The sequence below is a fragment of the Cervus canadensis genome, chromosome 23, assembly GCF_019320065.1.
Source record: "Cervus canadensis isolate Bull #8, Minnesota chromosome 23, ASM1932006v1, whole genome shotgun sequence".
Taxonomy (NCBI): Eukaryota; Metazoa; Chordata; class Mammalia; order Artiodactyla; family Cervidae; genus Cervus; species Cervus canadensis.
Window position 1 is genome coordinate 17,037,453 of NC_057408.1, and position 19,755 is coordinate 17,057,207.

Here is a 19,755-nt window from a genome sequence, read left to right on the forward strand (position 1 = left end):
AAACAATTCCTAATGATTGTATGGTTTTCAGTTGGTTTACTTTACCAAATGATATTTTGAGATAATTTTTTTTCATTTATTTTTATTAGTTGGAGGCTAATTACTTTACAATATTGTAGTGGTTTTCATCATACATTGACATGAATCAGCCATGGATTTACATGTATTCCCCATCCCGATCCCCCCCTCCCACCTCCCTCTCTACCCAATCCCTCTGGGTCTTCCCATTGCACCAGGCCCAAGCAGTTGTCTCATGCATCCCACCCGGGCTGGTGATCTGTTTCACCATAGATAATATACATGTTTCGATGCTGTTCTCTCAAAGCATCCCACCCTCACCTTCTCCCACAGAGTCCAAAAGTCTGTTCTGTACATCTGTGTCTCTTTTTCTGCTTTGCATATAGGGTTATCGTTACCATCTTTCTAAATTCCATATATATGTGTTAGTATACTGTAATGGTCTTTATCTTTCTGGCTTATTTCACTCTCTATAATGGGCTCCAGTTTCATCCATCTCATTAGAACTGATTCAAATGAATTCTTTTTAATGGCTGAGTAATATTCCATGGTGTATATGTACCACAGCTTCCTTATCCATTCATCTGCTGATGGGCATCTAGGTTGCTTCCATGTCCTGGCTATTATAAACAGCGCTGCGATGAACATTGGGGTGCACGTGTCTCTTTCAGATCTGGTTTCCTCAGTGTGTATGCCCAGAAGTGGGATTGCTGGGTCATATGGCAGTTCTATTTCCAGTTTTTTAAGAAATCTCCACACTGTTTTCCATAGCGGCTGTACTAGTTTGCATTCCCACCAACAGTGTAAGAGGGTTCCCTTTTCTCCACACCCTCTCCAGCATTTATTGCTTGTAGACTTTTGGATAGCAGCCATCCTGACTGGTGTGTAATGGTACCTCATTGTGGTTTTGATTTGCATTTCTCTGATAATGAGTGATGTTGAGCATCTTTTCATGTGTTTGTTAGCCATCTGTATGTCTTCTTTGGAGAAATGTCTGTTTAGTTCTTTGGCCCATTTTTTGGATTGGGTCATTTATTTTTCTGGAATTGAGCTGCAGGAGTTGCTTGTATATTTTTGAGATTAATCCTTTGTCTGTTTCTTCATTTGCTATTATTTTCTCCCATTCTGAGGGCTGTCTTTTCACCTGCTTATAGTTTCCTTTGTTGTGCAAAAAGCTTTTAAGTTTCATTAGGTCCCATTTGTTTAGTTTTGCTTTTATTTCCAATATTCTGGGAGGTGGGTCATAGAGGATCCTGCTGTGATTTATGTCGGAGAGTGTTTTGCCTATGTTCTCCTCTAGGAGTTTTATAGTTTCTGGTCTTACATTTAGATCTTTAATCCATTTTGAGTTTATTTTTGTGTATGGTGTTAGAAAGTGTTCTAGTTTCATTCTTTTACAAGTGGTTGACCAGTTTTCCCAGCACCACTTGTTAAAGAGGTTGTCTTTTTTCCATTGTATATCCTTGCCTCCTTTGTCGAAGATAAGTGTCCATAGGTTCGTGGATTTATCTCTGGCTTTCTATTCTGTTCCATTGATCTATATTTCTGTCTTTGTGCCAGTACCATACTGTCTTGATGACTGTGGCTTTGTAGTAGAGTCTGAAGTCAGGCAGGTTGATTCCTCCAGTTCCATTCTTCTTTCTCAAGATTACTTTGGCTATTCGAGGTTTTTTGTATTTCCATACAAATTGTGAAATTATTTGTTCTAGTTCTGTGAAAAATACCGTTGGTAGCTTAATAGGGATTGCATTGAATCTATAGATTGCTTTGGGTAGTATAGCCATTTTGACAATATTGATTCTTCCAATCCATGAACACGGTATGTTTCTCCATCTGTTTGTGTCCTCTTTGATTTCTTTCATCAGTGTTTTATAGTTTTCTATGTATAGGTCTTTTGTTTCTTTAGGTAGATATACTCCTAAGTATTTTATTCTTTTTGTTGCAATGGTGAATGGTATTGTTTCCTTAATTTCTCTTTCTGTTTTTTCATTGTTAGTATATAGGAATGCAAGGGATTTCTGTGTGTTAATTTTATATCCTGCAACTTTACTATATTCATTGATTAGCTCTAGTAATTTTCTGGTAGAGTCTTTAGGGTTTTCTATGTAGAGGATCATGTCATCTGCAAACAGTGAGAGTTTCACTTCTTCTTTTCCTATCTGGATTCCTTTTACTTCTTTTTCTGCTCTGATTGCTGTGGCCAAAACTTCCCAAACTATGTTGAATAGTAGTGGTGAGAGTGGGCACCCTTGTCTTGTTCCTGATTTCAGGGGAAATGCTTTCAATTTTTCACCATTGAGGATAATGCTTGCTGTGGGTTTGCCATATATAACTTTTATTATGTTGAGGTATGTTCCTTCTATTCCTGCTTTCTGGAGAGTTTTAATCATAAATGGGTGTTGAATTTTGTCAAAGGCTTTCTCTGCATCTATTGAGATAATCATATGGTTTTTATCTTTCAATTTGTTAATGTGGTGTATTACATTGATTGATTTGTGGATATTAAAGAATCCTTACATTCCTGGGATAAAGCCCACTTGGTCATGGTGTAAAATTTTTTAAATATGTTGTTGGATTTTGTTTGCTAGAATTTTGTTAAGGATTTTTGCATCTATGTTCATCAGTGATATTGGCCTATGGTTTTCTTTTTTGTGGCATCTTCGTCTGGTTTTGGAATTAGGGTGATGGTGGTTATTTTGAGATAATTTTTGAGGGTTATTTTCTCCCTTGGGTTTCCATGTACCTGTCTTCATGTACAACATGGGAAAGACATTGTTGAATTTTCTCAGTGTATTTTCTAGATTCACAGTGGTGACAGTAGACTTGAAAGTCAAGCTTTTGCTTGCATATAGCTGAACTTAAAATACATTAGGGTCTCTGAATTTCCAGAGAATTTAGCACTAAATGTAGAGGGTGCAAATGATGAGAGAAACAGAATATGTGGTTACTTTAGTAAAACAGATTTAAGTAATCTGTTACTTTAGTAACAGATATATGCACATTGATATCAGACTGAAACAGCTGGCTTATGGTACAGACTTAAGACCAGGTTCAGAAGATGTGACCAAAGGCCATTCCAAAATAGCTTTTCCAGTTTGTTCTCCACGAGCAATCAGAGGGCCTTTCAGGCACTCTGTCTCCTGAACAACTCTTGGTATTATTCGTCCTTTTCACAGCAGTTACTCTAGTGGGTGGGTAGAGGTACATTATTGTGGTTTTAATGTGCATTTCTCCATTGTCTAATAGTGTTGAGACACTTTCTACACACTTTGAACAATTGGATTTCCTCTTTTGTGAAGAACCTGTTCTTCTATGGCACAACTTTTTGTTGCGTTGTCCTTCCTCGTATCACTGATTTGTTGTTGTTTAGTCGCTCAGTCATGTCTGACTCTTTTGTGACCCCGTGGACACCCGCCAGGCTCCTCTGCCATGGGATTTCTCAGGCAAGAACACTGGAGTGGGTTGCCTTGTCCTTCTTCAATTACTGATTCATAGAATTCTAAATGTAATGAATAACAGCTCTTTGTCAGAAATATTTATTGCAAGTAGCTCTTACATTTCTATGGCTTGTCTATTCATTTTCTCCAATGTGTCTCTTTGAAGATCAGAAGTTCTCAATTTTAATGAATCCTATTTATCAATCGTTTCTTTTATAGCTAAGGCTTTCTGTGATCAAGAAATTTTTGTCTAAACCAAGTTAATGAAGATATTCTCCTTTTAATCTTCTGGATGTTTTAGTGTTTTACCCTTTTCCTTAAGATCTATTATCTGAATTTATTCTGTGACTCCTGTTAAATAGGGGTCAGACGCCATTAAAATTATGAATACCCAGTTGATCCAGAACACTTATTGAGAAGACAGCCTCCTGCCTGGACACTCACCTAATGATGCCATTGTTTTAAATCAGGACCAAATTGGTTGATCTACTTCTGGCTTCCCTGTTCTGTCGGGGCGGCTTCCCTGGTGGCTCAATTGGTAAAAACTCTGCCTACAATACAGGAGACCACCCGCAGCACAGGAGACCTGGGCTCTGTCCCTGGGTCTGGAAGATCCCCTGGAGGAAGAAATGGCAGCCACTCCAGTATTCTTGCCTGGGAATCCCACGGACAGAGGAGCCTGGAGGGCTACAGCCCATGGGGTCGCAAAAGAGTCAGTCATGACTGAGCCACGACCTCTGTTCTGTTCTACCACTCTATTTGTATATCCTTGCACTTCTCTTAATTACTGTAGCTTTATAGTTTACATTTCCTATGCCAATCAAAACCCAGCATTTTTTTTTTTTGTGTATGTCTTTATAAATCAATAGGCTGATTCTAAAATTTATATAAAAATAAAGAGGGCCAACTTTTTTTTTTAATACTTCAAGATTTTCTTCTTGGCCTTCTTTATTTTTATATAAATTTTAGGATCAACCTGTAGATTTACAAAGACATACACATAAAAATGCTGGGTTTTGATTGGCATAGCAAAAAATAAATCAATGAAAAATTTGGGGTGAATTGATATATTTGTAGTATTTAGAGTTTTCCAGTCCATATGCATGATAAATCCTGCTGTTTAAATTGTTTTTCATTTCTCCCAATTATATTCTTTAATATTCTATGAGAAAGTCTTGCACATACTTTGATTTTTGAATCCCTTTTATAAATGTCACCAACATTTAAAATTTACTAATTCAGCAATGCAAATGTCTGAGCGGAAAATGAGATTCACACTCACGGACAAGCCCTAGTAAGGAGAACTCATTTCTGTGTAGTCATTTCTCTGTTTTGACCTATTTGTTTTGCTTTTCTCCTCTGATGGTGGTTGCTTTCCGAAGCCTTGAAGCTGATGCAGGATCCTCTGTGGCCAGGCATTTAACGGGTTTTGGAAGCAGGAAAACACTGTTAGTCACCAGTTAATAACAGGGCCACTTTGGGAATTCATTCTTCCAAAAATTTGCCAATAATTCATTTCTACGTCTAACTTCTAGTAACCCCTTGCTTTCAAGACCATGTTTTTGTCAGCCAACTACTCACTCTAAAGACGTGTCTTGTTATCTCAGGAAGTCCCCCTTGGGGGCTGAATTTCTAGGTCGCACTGTCACTCTGTCCTTGAATTCCACCAGTCTGCAGCAACCAGAGAACCTACGTGAAGCTGCTTCCGGCCGGGCTTGCTGCCTGTCTGCCCTCCACTTTTATCCTCTGCTTTCCTGTTCAGGTTGGGAGGGCGGCAGGGTCTCCATCTCTTTTTCCCTCAAGTTCACTACTCTCTGTGACAGCTGTTTGCATGTAAACTCTGGTTGTCTTAACATTTCTGGTACTTATATATATAACCGACTTCCTTATCATTGTGATGGAGGTTTTTCTCATTAATTTTTAAAAGTGTCATTTCTATTAAGGTTATATTGGGGAGAGATGAGGGGGTGAGAATTAAGTTTTTGTCTTCAAATCTCATCTTTTCACAAAGGTTTGAAATGGTTTTACTAGTCATTACATCAAGATATAATGAGCTATATCTTCAAAAACTTGTCCGGTTACTTCTGATGTTGAAATCCTTAACGGAGGGACAAACTCTTTTATTTGCAATTAGAGGGATGACTAAGGAAAGTTTCTCTGGGAAAGTGATGCTGAGAAACAGATTCAGAAATAGTGACAAATATCACTACTTGCTTTATGAAAGAACATCTTTTGTTAGTGGTCAGGGGGTCAAAACAGAAGGGGAGTTTAGTGGGAGTGCTGGGCATTTGAATGAGAGAGCATGAGGGAAGGGTATGGGTTTCATTATTTCCTAAGTCTAGCCTTGGCAATGATCCTGATTTTTTCAGTGTCCATAGTGTGTATGTGTGGTAGGGAGATTAAGGGGATGTCATTTCTATAAAAGATGCTACTGTTTCATTGCTAAGTTGTATCCAACTCTTTGTGACCCCATGGACTGTAGCCTGCCAGGCTCCTCTGTCCATGAGATTTCCCAGGCAAGCGTACTGGAGTGGGTTGCCATTTCCCTCTCCAGGGCATCTTCAGACCCAGGGATTGAACCTTCAACTCCTGCATTGGCAGGTGTATTCTTTACTACTGTGCCATCTGTCAGAAGGTTACGACTGTGTTTAATAACAAAGATAAAGTGACAATAACTTTTTGAGGTAGCTAGGATTTTCATTTTCTACACAGATGATAGTACAATATGAAAACAAAACATTTTTTTCCCCAAGAGATAATTTCGGCATTGCCTAGGTATTTATGAATTATGTTTACAATCTGGCCAACCAAAAATACTATTTGAACCACAGTGAATTAAGTTCTTATTTATCACATGCTTACCAGATGTCTTATAGTGTGTTGAATACAAAGGGGATTTTAAAACAGTGTGGAAAAAATCTTATAGTAGTGACTTAGTAGTGACTATATAATATTTCATGTAATAAAAGGAAAATTCATAGAATATATAATAAAAGCATATTATCAAGAAAGAAAGAAATCAATATGGGTTCATGATATATGGAAGGTGTTGGAAATGGTGGGACTTGAGATTGACCCTGAATAATTATATGGAGATAGAAAAATACAATCGGTAGAGTTCTCACACATCCTGAATTTCCAGGATTGTCCCGGTCTATTATTATAATAGTAACTACATTTATTAAATACCAGTGGTTGTGTATGGATGTGAGAGTTGGACTGTGAAGAAAGCTGAGCACCGAAAAATTGATGCTTTTGAACTATGGTGTTGGAGAAGACTCTTGAGAGTCCCTTGGACTGCAAGGATATCCAACCAGTCCATCCTGAAGGAGATAAGTCCTGGGTGTTCATTGGAAGGACTGATGCTGAAGCTGAAACTCCAGTACTTTGGCTACCTCATGCGAAGAGTTGACTCATTGGAAAAGCCCCTGATGCTGGGAGGGATTGGGGGCAGGAGGAGGAAGGGAAGACAGAGGATGAGATGGCTGGATGGCATCACCGACTCAGTGGGCATGAGTTTGAGTAAACTCCGGGAGTTGGTGATGGACAGGGAGGCCTGGCATGCTGCGATTCATGGGGTTGCAAAGAGTCGGACATGACTGAGTGAGTGAACTGAACTGAACTGAACTGAACTATATTTTAAGTACTTTACATATATGTTACATATAATTCTCTCAACCATAAATTTGTTGAAATTATTCCAATTTTTTCCAAGTGAACAAATCAAGACATAAAGATTCTAAGCAGCTTGCAGAAAGTCCTATGGGTACAAGGAGAGGAACTGGAATTTCTGTCTACACCACACCTTCTGTATTTTGCCACCTAATGTGCACCTCCCTGAAGACGTATCCTGCTGCGTGGTTCATCACATGTGATCTCCACTGTGTATGTGGATTGTCAGCATTTCTCCAGAGTTATGTATCGCCATATGCTATTTGTAAAAACCATATGTTGCAAGCTTATCATTAGATCTGGGGCTTGAGTCACTTAATTTTTCAGGACAACACTGAGCCCTAGATAATGACTGCCCTGGGAGTGGGAAAAACTGAGGCATTCGACCTCAGTCCTGGACGGAGGGCAGTGTGGTCTGAGTCCTGCACCCGAGGCTTGGCCCCTCTTGACTGTGGCCTGCTCTCGTGTTTATCTGCTCCGTGCCTTCAGTTCTGCGGGCTCTGTTTCCCCCTTCCTAGCCTATGACCTGCCCCACATCCGGGCACACAGTTTAGGAGGGAAAGTGAAAAGACTGTTGTTAGAATATTTTGTTTCTGTGGTTTGTTGGGTTTCATTCATTGTGATCAAGCAGTACGATGAAAAACAAGACCTCAGGGCACTGCCCCGTGATTTCTTTTGAGCAGGGAGCCCCTACACGCCTTCCTGAGCTGGACAGGGAAGCCTATTTGGGGTCCCTCCTTGGTGTTCCTTCTATGCTTCTCCTCCTAGTCCAGTCTGGGAGGGTAGGTTGTTTCCTGTGTTGCTGTTACCACCGGTACGGTCGATCCCCAATCTCTCCCTTGGAGGTTGAGCCAATGGGAAGTCTGGGATGTTTTCTCTGAACCTTGGCAGAAGCAAGGTGGGAGGAGTGAGGAATCTTAGGTGAGAGGAGGCAGGAGGAACTGGAACTCAGCAGTGAAGGCCAAAGAGGCGGTGGGAGGAGGTAAGTGTTGTCCTCATGCATGCTGGCTGCTTCTCGGCTTCTAAGTGCTCTCAGACTTTCAGGATGGATGGGGAAGCCCTGGAGCCCGAGGCTTGTCATGAGCATTCATCTGCCTTTGTCATGGCTTCGCCTCTAGCGTCTGGGTCCTGTAGTCAGACATCTCCTTGCCTGGTAACACTGTGGCCTCCTGTGCCCCCTGAGCACACCGTGAGCTCCCCCCACTCTCTCCATCCTGCTCAGGAGGGCTGTGCCGTGGGCTCTGAGGCTACAATGGCAGTGGGTGGCAGCGGTGATCACACCGGGTAGCATTGGATACAGGAAAACCAGCTTTATTCTTGACCTTGTATGAAAAACGCCCTTCAACTGCTGAACAAGTCCTGAATATATTTAAGGCTTGCATCTGAGCTTTCTACCCTGGGCTTCACAACAGTACTGAATACAGTAAGTCCCCTACATGTGAACCTTCAAGTTGCGAACTTTCAGAGACGCCAATGTGTGTGCCAGTCCCTGTATGCCAGTTGTTGTTCTGTACTGTGCTTTTCAAGGTACTGTATTGTAAGATTAAAAAATGTTTTCTTTATTTTTTGTGTTTGTTTTTTACATATTGTTTGTGTGAAAGTATTATAAACCTTTTATAGTACAGTACTAGATACCCAGTTGTGTTGGTTGGGTACCTAAACTAACTTTGTTGGACTTGGAACAGATTGGACTTACAAAGGCACTCTCAAAACAGAAATCATTCACATGTAGGGGACTTGCTGTAAAGGCATGTGAATGAATGCATGGATATTTACAAGATCATCTTTTTCTACTTCTTTTTGTTTTTGAGTAATCCAAAGTTCTTCAACTTTCTGGTCAAAAACAAAAGCTAGAGACCACAATATAATGATGATAAATCTCAAAAAATAAAAAAAGCCTGCTAGGTTTTAGATACTCCTTGTTGACGATATTTCAGTTAATATCAATGGTATTTGTCAGCTTTAACATAATGGTGAGAGGCTTGAGTTTGTTGTTGCTATTGCTTTTAGAAATAGTAGGCACTTCTGAGTGCTTGACAAACTTATTCAAACCATAGTTTCTCCCCAAATTCCAAAGCTGGTTACGGTTGAGTTTTAGAATACCTCTGTACTATAATTGTTTTCTTCTATGATAATTTATAGCCTGGACACATCTGCTAGTATTTTTGTGCTCAATAAAAAGTAACTGAAACTTGGGCTTCACATGGGGCTCTCTTACAAGGGATGACACAGGAGAGGGCACCGGGAAGGATGATTGACATTTGCGAGGCGCCATGGTACGTCTGGAGGTTAGGAACGAAGTGCTATCAAGAGGAGAACTTGCAGTAACTATAGTTGTGTCTGGAAAATGTTGATGCAAAATCATGGTAGGATTTTGAATACTAACATATGAACAGAGAAATTGATATTTGTATTGATAAACAAAATCACATTGATTTCTCTGCAGGCATTAAAGAAAACTATTCTGAAAGTTTTTCTTGTAAGGAAATAAGTCTCCCACTTGCCTGAAAAGTGCTTTAGAGATGTCTTACAGGGTGGAATGGAAAACTAAGTTTCACACCAGCGAAGCATGAAGTTTTATTCATGTTTCAAGAGTGAAGACAAGATTTGGGCTTGCTACAAAGTAAACACAGATTTCCTTCTTTATTCTTTGAGAACTAATTGGATTATGCTTTCCTGTCTGAACCTGATTGTGTTGCCACAGGTAATACTAACAAGAATACCAGTAAATAGATAAAAACTCCCCAAGTTATTTAAAAAGATGAGTTAGTGAGGCAAGCTGTGCTTAATAGGTCTGCATTTTGAAGAACTTTAAAAATTTTTATTCAACTATTGACAAGAATTGCACCACTTCATGAATAAAAAATATAAATTTCTCTATATAAAGTCTTTACAAGAATTCTTTTTTTTTTTTGGCTGTGTCACATGGCTTTTGGGATCTTAGTGCCCCGATCAGGGATCAAACCTGTGCCCAGGCACTGGAAGAGCTGAGTTCTAACCACTGACTCTTCAGGGAGTCCCCAGGCTTACCAATTCTTTATTACCTATTGCCAAAAGTGGAAACAAATAGTAACAATATCTATTGAGAAATAGATCAGGGATTTACACACCAACTTTTGAAGTTTAAAAGTAGAAGGCGCTGTTTCCCACCCACAAGGATGTTGTGTAATGAGAATGCACTTCATGGGATGCAAAGTAAAGACCAGGAAGGTTTTCTCACATATCTTACTACCTGTTTCTGTCTCAAATTATGAACTCCACTAGAATCATCACTCTGTGTCGGTGTGTGGAATGTTTCAGCAAATGGGTTGAGAAAACCTTTTCCTGCGTATCATCCAGTGACTGGCCATTTATGCTCAGGGGACCCTGAGCACCAGCTTATGAGTGGTCAGTCCCAAATTATCTGATGGGTCTAAGTTTACCTGAGAAGTATTTCCTGCTTGTTCTAGTACTCAATGAATTCTGTCTTCTGGTTGTTCAAACAGCATCTCCTCATGGCTCTTTTGATGTTGCCTTGTAATTGCTCATAAACTGTCTCCCTTATCAGACTTTGGGCCCATTGAGTGCAGGGTTATGTTTACCTACATAGTATTTCTATAGCTCGAGAGGTGGCACAGTGTCTAGTGAATCTTCAGTGATAATTTGTTGAATCAATGAATAGATGAATGAAACTACTGACTGGAGGGGGGAAATGCCAGTACATGAAGGATTTGAATAGGCAGATTTACTTATTTAATACTCTTCTTCGGCTTCATTGGCACAATGTCTATGAAATTTTCTTCTGAAATAAGATTGAGATGTGTTTCTCCTGTGTCTGGAAATGTGGTTCCTGTGCCCTGATTTAGAGTTCACCCACCCAAGACATTCATTTCTCTGTGGCCGAGTTCTGACTCACAGATTGCTCTGTGCATGGGCGTGTGTGTCAGGTGTTAGGAGGCATGAGGGCCTTGCTTATTGGGATGAAAGCATTGAGACATGTTTGTTGGGATGAAAGGAAATGGGAGGAGATCATATGCACAAGGATCTGCAGTTCAGGCACATTCATGAAAACTGTAGGTGCCAAGGAGCTGATTTGCATGGCTTCCCCTGGCATGGTTTTTCATTTTGTTTCTTGGCATCTCAACCAAGTTCATGAGGTGGTTGGTGCCTGCATGCAAACAATTAGCCCTGTTCTCTAGCAGATCATGTATCAACAGGAAGTATTTTCCCTTGTAATGACATTGTGATTTCTAATTTTCTATGGATTTGATGGATTAATCCATGGAGTATAAATCCTTTAATCAATAACTCAGTTAAAATTTAACTGAGTTGGTGGATTACAGCTGGTGGATTTCCACTAACTCAACACAAGGTAAGCCACTTCTCAAAATACCCACCAGCAGAAGGAAAGCATTTAGTTCCCTTTTATCCCTGTAATGTGATTTATTGGAGAAACATTTTTAGTACTTATTATGCCAGGATAGGAGTTATTGTAGTGACATAAAAGACACAGTCATTGACTTCATGGAGACAAGAATGTAAAAAATAGAAGACATTTAACAAATACACAAATATGTAGTTATAAATTCTTATAAATGCTAAAAGAAAGACCTCTGAGTACAGGGGGGAGGGCCTGATTTAGATTAGGTCTTGAGGAAATCTCTTTGAAAAACTGCCTTAATTTCTGGTGGTGGAAATTTGCAAAGAATCTTTAAGCAGGAAAAATCTGACTCTAAAATAATTGAAAGATCAGTATATGGGAGTTTAGGGGGTGTATTAGGTTCCTAGATCTTCCCGGGTGGCACTAGTGGTAAAGAACCCACCTGCCAATGCAGGAGGCAGAAGAGACATGGGTTCGAACCCTGGGTTAGGAAGGTCCCCTGGAGATGGGAATGGCAACCCACTTCCATATTCTTGCCTAAAGAATTCTTGCTCCATGGACAGCAGCCTAATGGGCTACGGTCCATAGAGTCGCAGAGGCTCAGCCATGACTGAAGCAGCTTACCACGCAGGGCGACTGTAATAGGTAACCACAAACTTGGCGGCTTAAAGCAGCACACACGTACCCTCTGACAATTCTGAGGGTCAGAATCCTAAAACCAAAGAGTCAGTGGACCAGTGCTTATCCTGGAAATGCCTTGGGCAGTCCTGCTTGCCTCTTCCAGATTCTGGTGGCTCTAGACTACCTTGTCTTGTGGATACGTTGTTACATTCCCTGTCTCCATCTTCACATTCCTTCTCTGGGTCTATAATCTCACTCTCATTTGTCTCATAAGACCACCAGTCATTGAATTTAGAGTGTATCTGGGTAATTCAGGATTATTTTAAACCTTCACTTAATTAAGTCTACAAAGACTTTATTTCCAAATAATGTCATGGTCACAGCTACTGGGGGTTGAACTAGATATATCATTTGGGAGGATATAATTCAACCCCTACTGAAGAGTAGTGAAGAATAGGTGGACAGGTGGCATGTCCAGACCATGGAAGGCCTCTTAGGCAATATCAAGCCAACACAAAGTCTCTGAAGGGATCTCAGCAGGAGGGTAATATGATCCACCTTTTGTCTAAGGACAGTCATTCTGGATGATAGTAGAAAATAGGTTGCGTGAGATAAGAATGAAAGAGGCAAGAGCCACGAGACAACCACTTCAGGGTTCAGGTGAAAGCCAATGGTGATTCAGACTATGGTGATTCATCCCTCCATGATTCATCTCTCCATGGAGAGATGATGAAAGGTGGGGACACCTGAGCTATATTTTGGAGGAGGAATCAGTAGCACTTGGCAACGGACTGCATGAATATGAGGCAGATGAGGTGTCAAAGATCAATCTCAGGTTTCATTCTAACTGGGCCATTAGAAGGCCCACTTGCTGAGATGCAGAAAGCTGGAGAGGAAAGCAGGTTTGAGAGAAAGATGATGAGGGCAAATTTTAAGGTGAAGTTGGGAATGCCTCTGAGATGTCAAGTAGGTACTGGAATATGAAGTCAAATGAGATCTGGAAATGTAAATATGGGAGTCCTCAGTGGTAGGTGGTCTTGGACTTGATGAGAAAAGGTAAGGTCTCTGGAAGTAAAAGTGGAACAAGAAAAGGGATCAAAATGTAGAGCACAGAGTGAACAGGAAGAGCCAGTGAAGGAGACTGAGAGGGTGTGGTCCAGGCTCCATTTGACTCTCATCCATCTTAGAAGAAAATGTGGGTGGAGCCTTGGCACGTATAGGAGATGGAGAGTGAGAAGGCCTGGTTTTTGAATACATTTGACGTTTACTTGTTCTGTGGTTTGAGCATTTGCTGTCTTTAAAACCAAGTGCTATGAACACTATTACCTTTAAAAATTGGTTTTTTAAGTAAGGGCTTTCTTAATCTTTGCCTATTCGAGTACAAATATTTAGGAGAGGAAGAGTCGTTTAATACGATGACTTAGTTCACTGTATTCAGCGACACATTCTAGATTCATTTTTCTTTATCAATCATTACAATATGATTGTATTTGATCATGAGTTTTATACGTACAACAACAGAACATTTAAAATTAAACACTGAATTACCCTCATGCCCGTAATGAAAGCAGAATTCTGAATTAAAAGGTTGATGAGATGTATATGAGGTTAGGCCATATCCCTCTTTTTAGATTACATCAGAAAACAAGAAAGGGTGGGGGATCCAACTTCTGTAGTCTACATTAAACATATCGCATCACTCTGGGCTTTTGGTGAATTGTGATTACAGACTTGCTTTATAGTTGCTTGTGGGAAAAAATCAAAGAATGGATGAAAATTGTGCTCAAGAAAGAGATTGAAAACCCTAACTAATATCGCAAGAAACTTTTTTTTTCCATTATCAAAATACTGACATAATTTTTCTGAATTGCTACAGGGAGTTGTTGAAGATTTTCTGTCTCCTCCATGCAAACTTGTGTTTCAAATTTCCTTGCTACTAATTTTTTTTTAACAAGCATAAATAATATGCTAACAAGTGGAAACAATTAAGACATCATCCAGAAAGTAAATTGGTGATTAGAATAAAGTGTTCTATAGGGTTTCTGTTATTACTTAAATATTAAAAAATTCAACCTAAAATGATTTTATGTTTGAGTTGGTCTAATTTTTAATAATTTAAAGATTAGTAAACAATGCACTTAAATTTATGATCAGGTCTAAAATAGGTTTGTTTTGTTTATTTTATTTTTTAAAATTTATTTTATTGAAGTACAGTTGATTTACAATATTGTATTAATTTCTACTATACATAAAAGTGATTCAGTTATATATTCATGTATATATACATATATATATTATATATTCTTTTCATATTATTTTCCATTATGGTTCAAAATAATCCTGGTGAAGTCACAGCCAGAAGCTAAATTTGATAACATTCAGATTCATTAAATGCATGACCGAAAGGGTTGATTACTGGCCCAAGATTTAAGCAGTTATGTTCAGGTGCCCTGGGAACATAAAGCATTTGTGAAGAGTACTTCAAATAATAGAAAGTCAGAGAAGGAGGTTAGAGGTGTATGACCCATAGTCTAGGTGAACTACAGATTTCAGTGGTATCTTTGGTTTGTGGTAGAAATTAGTGGCTATTGGACCAAGACTACCATAGCCACTTCCCTTTGTAAAAGATCATGTTCCTTATGAACTCACTGTGATTTTTCTAAATTAAAGACTATTTTTGGTGACAAATCCTAACGTCTCACCATGCCACACTTTGGGAATTCCATGACTTGGGAATGTATTTCAGGTCAAGGAACCCAGAAAAGAACAAGCTTGACCTGTGTTTCTAAATGGGTCACTTTATAGAACTGCATTACAAGACAATTACAATTGTGTAGTATTTCTCAAGTTATGAAAACAGAAACTCTGCATGCCATGTTTGTGGTGTGGACTCACCTGACTGCAGGTCCTAGAGTAAAATCTAACACACTCGTGGTACAAGAAGACTTCTTAGACTCAGACTTATAACAATGTCTGTCTGTCTGTGTGTGTGTGCTCAGTCATGGCTGATTCTTTGCAACCCTATGGACCATAGCCCTCCAGGCTCCTCTGTCTGCATTAGGTAGCTGGAGAATCAAAACTTTCTGAGATTGGCAGCCATGACATCAAAGCTATGTGGGGAAAAAACCCCACTTCCTTGTAGATTTAGCATGAAGATAAAGCATGTGTGAAAACAATGTATGCTCCACCAGACACTGAGAGTTTCCTCTATTTATAGAGGAACAAGAGGTTCCTCTTGTTTACACAATTGCTCCCTAGTTATGTAAGATGTTGAAATTTTGGAGTAAAGAATGACTTTGGGTTTAGGCAGGCCACTTTCTTTTATTTCTCATCTTTCTGTTGTGCAAGGTGGACATTTTTATTCACTTTGTATCATGCTTTTAAAAAGAAGAAACAGGTAGCAGTTCATTTAGGGATAAGAACAGGGGAATAGTCTTTAGATAAAACCTTCATAGAAAATGTTAAAGATGAAAAGTTCAGTGATAATAGTAGAGAAAATGCAGACCTATTTGGGTCAAATGATGGTTTGGTAGTCCCCCCAAAGTGCCTATTTAAAATCGTTATTTTAATTGAGACAAGGAATCTACCAGAGGACATTTATGCATGGGTATCTCTGAGTACAGTGGGTGAATGAAGGACTCTCTTCCTTGGAATGAATGGAAGAATCTCTGTTTTTCATCTGTTCCCAAGGAGAGCATAAAGCAAAGAAACTGTTCAGACGAGAAGCTCTGGAAGATATGGTGAGTGTAGTGTCTCTTCCGGCTGTCTGTCAGTAAAGGAAGTAAGAGTGGGGGAAGGGACCTTCTTCCCATTTCTTCACAGGACCAAACGCAGGTGTTGACTTCCTGCTTGGCATCTATGAAGGGGTCAGGAATTGGTATTCTTTTAAAATATTTATTTATTTATTTGACTATGCTGGGTCTTCATTGCAGTGTGTAGGCTCTAGTTCTTTGACCAAGGAGGGAACCCAGGCTCCCTGCCTTAGCAGTGTGTAGTGGAAACCGCTGGACCAGCTTAGGAATCTCAGGAGATGGCATTCTTAACGAGGAGGCAGTGCTTTCCCAGTGAGCAGCAGCAGCAGTGACAAAGGTGAGGAGTCCTCGGGGTGACACCGATGGGGGAACCAGAACAGAGGAAAAACGTGGAAGGCCATGTGATGGATGCAGTTAATGGGCAATCTTGTTTCCTTGGCAATGCTCAAAGAGTAGGACCCGCTGCTGAGTTTCCTTCCTGGACTGATGTCACTTTGGGATTGGTTAATTCTGAATAAACTATTGCCAACACAGTTGTGGGAGGCTTGTCTGCATTAAAGTGAAGAAGAAAATGATGGAGAGAAGAATTTTAAATGTGGCTGACTCTTAGTAATTCTAGGAGGTTTATCCAGTCTGCATATCACTCAGATCATTTGCCTTTTACCTACCAGCCATTTTATCTCCTGAAAGTACTTTATCCCTACATTATATTTCTTTATAGCAGAAATGATGTGGAATTAAAAATGTTTCAGCTTGCTCTAGTTAATTACCACAGTCATCAGAATACAGAAGACACAATTCATTTCTAAGCTTGTATTTTCCGTATTCACAATAAGCATCAGAAAATTGACTGCAAATGCTAAATCAAAATTAAGTTTCAGGGATTATTTGTGACTTTAGTTTCCTCTGCTATTATGTTACTTATGAATCATCATGGAAATGAGCACTGGCTATGTATAAACTGGCAGGAAAGAGGCAAAACTCATAAAATTGACAAGCAACCATACAGTGATGGTGCCTTATGATTCTAATAGCTTTTACAACAGAGGACTCAGTCATTAGGCTAACCACTGGCTTTACATCAGAAAATATTCAGCCAGAAGAACCAGGTTTGCAATTGGTACTTGTGCTAAAGAACCCACCTGCAAAGGCAAGAGACAGAAAAGACATGGGTTCAGTCTCCAGGTCGGGAAGACCCCCTGCAGGAGGGCACGCACCCCACTCCAGTACCCTTGCCTGGAGAGTCCCATGGACAGAGGGGCCTGGAGGGCAATCGTCTATTGGGTCACATAGAGTTGGACACGACTGAAGTGACAGCACGCACACGCCTGTGCACAGCAGAGGCAGGGCTGTAACACTGCGCTCCGCAACGTGATGCCGACCTCGGACGCTGGCCCGCGTTCTGATGGCCAAGGTGTCAGCAACCAGCCAGTCCTAACCTACCTTCCCCATACCTGGCCACTTTTCAAAGGGAAACCCCCCCTGAAGGAGCCCTAGCCTGTACTCCAGCAGGGAGGATCTGGGTGTTACAGATATAACTTTCCGTTACCAGATCAGAAGGGTGGAGAAGAGGCTGGCAGGGTGCCAAGAACGAACTAACGTCCCGAGTTTCAGCTCTTAGCTAAAGCTGCTTCATTCAGGTAAGCATCTATAGAAACCAGGTGAGATGACTAACCCAACGGATATACTTCTGGAAAATTCCAAGAAGAGAAAATTGGGCATAAGAGCAGATGGGAAAGGAGTTGAGAACAGTACAAAGAGAAGCCAGCTGAAATAGCTTAGAGTCCAGATGAATGACTGAGTTTAAAGAATGACAAAAAATATTGTATTAAATTCTATTTAATTCCGTGCACCTTCCTAAGTGCATGGGGAAAAGTGAATAGTCTAGACTCTGAACAATATGGGAATATTTTCTTTGTGAGTGAGAGAGGAGATCAGATTCTCATCACTGCTTTTGTGTACCAGGATGGCGGTGTGAATTGTGTTATGGTTTTGCATATTCAAATAGGCCACTCCTGTCTTTGCTGTTGTAAGCAAGAGGTTCGCTCCTGACTGAGTCTGGAGAAAGGTGGAGAAAAAAGCTGGTGGTCACACTCAGAGGCCTGAAGTCTCTCCAGTCGCATCTTTGGAAAATTGCCCTTTGGGGAATCAGCCTGTATTACCTTCGGTAAACCTTGTTTGGGAAGCACGGGGGTCCCTGGTCTCTGCCGAGTGCATTGCGTCAGTCCTCCTGGTCGTAGCACATGCTTGACCTCGGGGCCACTCTGTTCAACCTTGGCTCAGGGTCCCAGCCCATCTTCCACCAAAGTGTGCTTTTAGGAACAGATCAACTATCAATTATAGACAGTGAGCTGTGATCCTATCTCTGAGGCATTTTCTTTCTTTATATTTTGATTTGTTTTTAAAAATTTTCAAAGATAACTTGGATCCATAAAAGTGCATTCAGTATATGCAAACAGAACCTGATCAGAATCTCTGAAGTCTCCCTCCCTTATTAGCAAAAAACAAAACAACAACAAAAAACCCTCTTCTCTTCCCACTAGAGGCAATCATTTCTTCAGGACAGTCTGCCTACCAGTGTAAGTCAGCATCCTTAAGAACCCAGTTTTGCTTTGGCTGTTGTTCAGTTGCTAAGTCATGTCTGACTCTTTGCGACCCCATGGACTACATATAGCATGCCAGGCTTCCCTGTCCTTTACCAACTCCCGGAGAGTGCTGAAACTCATGTCCATTGAGTCAATGATGCCATCCAACCTTCTCATCCTCTGTCGTCCCCTTCTCCTCCTGCCTTCAATTTTTCCCAGTATCAGAGTCTTTTCCATTGAGTCAATCCTTTCCATCAGGTGGCCAAAGTATTGGAGTTTCAGCTTCAGCATCAGTCCTTCCAATGGACACCCAGGACTGATTTCCTTTAGGATGGACTGCTTTGGTCTTCTCCAACACCACAGTTCAAAAGCATCAATTCTTTGGTGCTCAACCTTCTTTTTGGTCCAACTCTCACATCCACACATGACCACTTGGTTGGACCATTTCGTCAAGGAAGCCGTGTTGTGTGCATTCTTTTCTTCCTGACTTACTTGGTTCCCTGAGCATTACTTCTAACTGTGGGTGGGACTGCAGGTCTTCTGCATGGTGATTTTGGGCATCAGTGAGCAGATGAAGACGAATTATGGGTGTCCAGAATATGTTCTGGGTGTCTTACGATAGTTTAGATTGAGTGACCATGACCTGGTGTGGAGCAGAGTTTTGGGTGTACTAGACACACTTTGGTCTCGGGAGAAGCTCTGGGAACACTTTGTCTGAAGGGAGAGGATGCATCCTAGTGGACACCAGATCAGGACAGAGGGGAATCCTTGGAGGTGGGACTTTCAGTGCTAAAACCAGGAAAATCCCAGGTAAATGTGGACCAGTGGGTAACCTGGGTCCTTGCCTCCTCAGATCCACCTCCAGTTGGGTTCTCTGTCTACTGTGTTAATTCTGGAATTTTTACTTATGGCTGCTCATTATTCCTAAAGGCCCTCCACACTCCTCCTGTGACAAAAATCCCTGTGAAGAAGCTATTGTATTATCTGCCTTAGGAAGGGAGATAACACACTAGAGAGATAAACTTCCTGATTTTGGAGGGTAAAATCCTGCGTGAAAACTGCTGAAGTGATCTGACTTTTTACGTTATATGGTATTAACATATATAATAAAATGTAACAAAGGCAAAGTGAGGGTGGAGGGCAGGTAGGGGAGAATTAAAACTGTGTGTGTGTGTGTTAGTCATTTAGTCATGTCCGACTCCTTGCAATCCCATGGACTGCAGCCCACCAGGTTCCTCTGTCCATGGATTTCTCCAGGCAAGAATACTAGAGTGGGCTGCCATTTCCTTCCCTAGGGGATCTTCCTGACC

The 19,755-nt window shown here is 40.6% G+C and overlaps 1 protein-coding gene across 3 annotated transcripts in view; it reads left to right on the plus strand.

The window, feature by feature from the left end:
• The first annotated feature begins 7,997 nt into the window (after positions 1 to 7,997).
• The window catches only part of SERPINB7 (serpin family B member 7), a 37,272-nt gene continuing 25,514 nt past the window's right edge, over positions 7,998 to 19,755 (plus strand). The window contains exon 1 of one of the 3 annotated variants that reach the window (XM_043444489.1): positions 7,998 to 8,109. The gene's annotated coding sequence lies outside the window, so the exon portion shown is untranslated. Of the gene's footprint in view, positions 8,110 to 16,011; positions 16,198 to 19,755 lie in introns of those variants that run through there. The other 2 variants (XM_043444485.1, XM_043444490.1) reach the window with 2 other exon arrangements.